The following is a 4,247-nucleotide window of genomic DNA, read 5'->3' on the forward strand; positions in this document are numbered from 1 at the left end:
TAGAGAGGCAAGATGGGAAGCAAAGAAGCCAGTTAGGATACTACAGTAGGAATCCAGGCAAGACATCATGGTGGCTTTGATGAAGATGGTGAAAAGTAGTTGTTGGATTTGGGATATGTTTTGAAGGAAGAGTTGCAAAAGACTTACTGATAGGTCCACTTTGTAGGCCCTGCTTGGGATTTTGGCCAAAGCAAATGGGTGAATGATAGGGAATTCATTAGATGAAAATTAAAAATATCCTAGATGAAAAAATTCACTAGGTGAAAATTAAAAATTCTCTTTTGGACTGGAGTCATGTAGGCAATTGTATGTGTGAGTGTGGAAGATGCTGGAGTTGGAGACTTGGGAGTTGCATGTTCACATGTGATATTTGAAATCTTGAGATTGGATGAGATTCCTTAGGGAGAATGTTCAGAGAGAAAAGAACAGAAGTTTGAAGTACTGAGCTCCAGGGCCCTCCAACATTCAGAAGTTGGAAGATACAGCACAAGAGACTGAAAAAAATAACCAGTAGAATAAGAAGAAAATCCCAGGAGGGTATGTGTCCCAGAATCTGAGGAAAGAAACTATATCAAGAAGGAGGAAACATTTATGTCAAATGTGGCTGAGAGTTTGAACAAGGTGGGAACTGACAATTGAAGATTGGATTTGACAAAATGAAGGTGAGTGCTGAACTTGATGGAAAACAAATAAAATATCAGAAACAGTGAGGATTAGACTGGGTTTACTGCTCAGCCAGGTGAGGAAGCCATGATGCAGCAAAGAGGGGCTTGGATCTGTGGTGTGGGCTCCAGATGAACCGCCAAAGAGCTGGTTTGAGCTTTGTAGACTGTATCATAAATAAGTATGTATACCAGGAAAGTAGTAAATTATGAAGGATTCTCTGAAACAAACAAATAGAGAACTAAAGGTAGGTTCAAGGGCTTTTAGAAGGAAGAAATGAAATAATTTTACAGACTTTCTCTTTGAAGTGATACTATTTCCTTCTTTGTTTGTCTCAAGATTGAGTTCGCTGACAGGGCAGGGTTTGTGTGTTACCATCTGTGCGTCCTCGGTATCCAGCACATAAAGAAACTGTCTGAAGAAACAGGCTGTAAAGGGAGCTGACTTTCGGTCATAGCTTGTATTGGTGAGGGTAGTCTAACCGTTATAATAAACAAACCCAATGTCTCATTAGGTAAAGATAATAAAATTGTATTTCTCCATCTCTTCAGGGTCCAAGACAGATCATATTGGGAGATAAGAACTCTGCTCTACACAGATTTTCTAGGGCCTCATTATCCTCTGCATTCAGCCAACAGATGGGGAAAAAGGGGTGGAAATACTGTGCAGAAGGTTTCTCAAGGGCCAGGCCTTGAAGGGGCCAACTCTTCTTCTGATTACCCAAGGAAGGCTGGGAAATGTCATATACCTGTGTCCCTAGGAGGAAAAGGAACCAGCATTTGGTGAACACATAAGTTTCTCCCATGTGACTCTTCTAAGCTATGAGATCCTGGGAAATCTGTTAAAGATGGGTATTGATTTCATCAGGGATCCTACAAAGTTGGCAGAAAAGCTCTGGCCAAGTAGCTCTCTGCCTGATCCCCTGGGGCTTCAGATTGACAGAGAGGGATGGCTGAAGGGCCTACACAGACCTGCCCCATTCCTTCACTCTGCAAACATTATTAAGCACCACTTGTGTGACAAGGATTGACTGCACTAAACAGTGAAAATGCAGTGATGAACACACACAGTCTCTACTTTCTCATGTCCTCGTCCAGTAGAGGAGAGAATGTGAAACAAATAATAACAGTGCAGTGACACATGAGGGATTTGTACAGAAGGCTGTGGGAGAGGAGAGGATGGGGTAGGAAGGGGGGATTCCTGATTAGACACCTCTGTTACAGGGACCTGAGACCTCCAGATTTCAGGAATCTGCATTATCTCCTCCTTGTTAAAATTTCTGAGCTCTCCCAGTGGCTCTTCGAAAAATGTTTCTGAGGACATTTGGAAAGATGCTTTTCACTCTAGCTGTTCTGAGGAGAAAGGAAAGGAACTTCATGGGTTAGAGTCAGCTTCTTTTTCCCCTCTTTCCCAGTAACTGAGTTGACCTGGCTCTCTCTTTTCTTTCTTTGCACAGCTAATGTGACTCTGGATCCAGACACTGCCTACTTTTGATACCAGCTCAACACAAGGTTAACATAAGGGAAAACATATTGTAGAAAAGAAACCTTATTGTAACTCTGAATGACCTCTGATTAACAAGCCCAGACATGGCGTGTGGATTTTATGGCCCCTCCCAGCTGCAATAAGTCGATAACTTTCTCCTTTTGAGTTCCTTAGGAATGTGAAGACCCCTTGGCAGAGAGTCTATGCTGATAGCCATCATCATTGACAGCTGAAAGATCAGGGTATAGGGCATTGTTCTGGTCTCTGATGCATATCCAGTAAAACAAAAGACTATCAGGAACTAAGACCAGATATCTGCTTGGAGATGAGATGGATGCCCCCACCTGGAGACCACCCGGAGACCTACCTCTTCAACCCGGAGACCAGCCCAGTATATAACTGGTCTGTAGTCTTTGTCCTGTAAGACGGTTTTTTAGATGTGAGTCGGCCATCTTCCCTCTTGCTAGCAAGCTGTAATAAAAAGTCCTTTTTCTCCTACCACCTTACCTCTTGAATATTGGCATGTCTGGCAGCGGGCAGATGAACCCCCTTTTTGGGCAGTAACAGTTTGAACTCTTTCTGTCTGAAGATTACCGAAGTCTGAGGAGGAAAAATACACAACAGGATGTCCCTGAAAAATCTGGAAGGTTTTTTCTTGACCCTTCTGTGCTGGGCCACGACTCTTTCTCTTCAGGGAGACATTAATGGGAGGTAGAAGTGGGCAACAGGACTTACTGGGAGCTTGGGGTTTGTGAGGAAAACATGGAAAGGATGTAGGGAATCACAGAGTCACCTCAAAATGGATTCTGGGTGGTAGAACTATATGCTAATAAGTATCAAGCCCTCACCTTCCCTCAGACCCTCCTCCCCTGAGAGAGCCCCTCAGCCAGCTAGGGGTCTTCTTGGACAATGAGGCTGGAATGTCTCCTTCTACAGTGTGGTTGATGGGTCCCACATCTACACTTTCTCCCAGGCCTCCTTCTCTGGGCCCCTCCACCCTTTCTTCACACAACCCCTCTGACCATCTGCCATTGAGGTCATCAGTCCCCAGACTTTCTCTCAATTGAACCTCCAGGGGAGAACTGGGCACTGGAGTTGAGGAGCCACTTCTAGGGGCAGCTTCCCCAGAGCTCCACCCAGGCCAGAGGTGGAGCCAGATCCCCTATGACCTTTGCTCTCAGAGCTGCAGCCATTTCTTTGTCATTCCTCCACAAGACTGGGCAAAGGCTGGGGAGAGTTTTATAGTGCTCTAGGGTTGAGTGGTGCAGAGGGCCAGAGAGGACAATGCAACCCTACAGAGTCTTGTTAAGACAGTCTGTCTGGTGTTGCCGCCCCAGGTAGAAACTGAAAAAGGAACCTCAAGAGACAAGAAATTCTGATGGATAGACTAAAAACTAGTGGCATGGAGAGTGATCTCTGACCTTGATCTCCTGGATCCTCCTCATAAAGAAGAGAAAGGCCAGTGCCCACAAGCAGTGGTTGTCTTGAATGCCTGCAGAACAGAACTGCATAGCAGAAGCTGGATCTGGAGGTGGCTTTGCTGTTTTCACAGTCTTTTCACGCAAGGACTTTATTTCATTTAGAACCACATACAATCCTGGGAGATATTAAATAAAGAGTACAGAGAAAAGTCACTTCTCCAGGTCACTTGCTTGTATGGGACTTGATGCTACATTCATCATTCTTACAACTGATGCCACATCCTACCACCTCTGAGAATCCGATCATTCAGTATCAAGCAATTTCAATGACCCTTTCGGTCACACTTTTCACTCCAGATTTTTCAAGATTTCTTCTCCAGTTTGTGAATTTGTTCACCGCTTCTTTCCCTAAATAACTTCCTATCCTTAAAATACATTAGGTCAACAACAGTTAAGTGCACGTTCTTTAACTTTTTTCTGTGTTAATACATATACACACATACACATACACAATTTTTCTAAGGAAAATTGGACCTTGCTATACATATTGTCCCACGACATGCTTCCTCTACAACACTAAACCTTAAACACTAATGTTATATTATTCTTAATGAAGACGGTTTCTTTTCTTTTTTGTTAAAAATAATGCTACTATAAACATCCTTGTAAGGTAAATCA

The 4,247-nt window shown here is 43.6% G+C and overlaps 1 pseudogene; it reads left to right on the top strand.

Moving 5' to 3' along the window:
* The first annotated feature begins 1,510 nt into the window (after positions 1 to 1,510).
* LOC147915424 (butyrophilin subfamily 1 member A1-like) lies at positions 1,511 to 3,169 on the top strand (annotated as a pseudogene).
* Positions 3,170 to 4,247: the final 1,078 nt, after the last annotated feature.

Source organism: Ceratotherium simum, chromosome 13 (genome assembly GCF_057802395.1).
Source record: "Ceratotherium simum simum isolate JZ-2026a chromosome 13, ASM5780239v1, whole genome shotgun sequence".
NCBI lineage: Eukaryota > Metazoa > Chordata > Mammalia > Perissodactyla > Rhinocerotidae > Ceratotherium > Ceratotherium simum.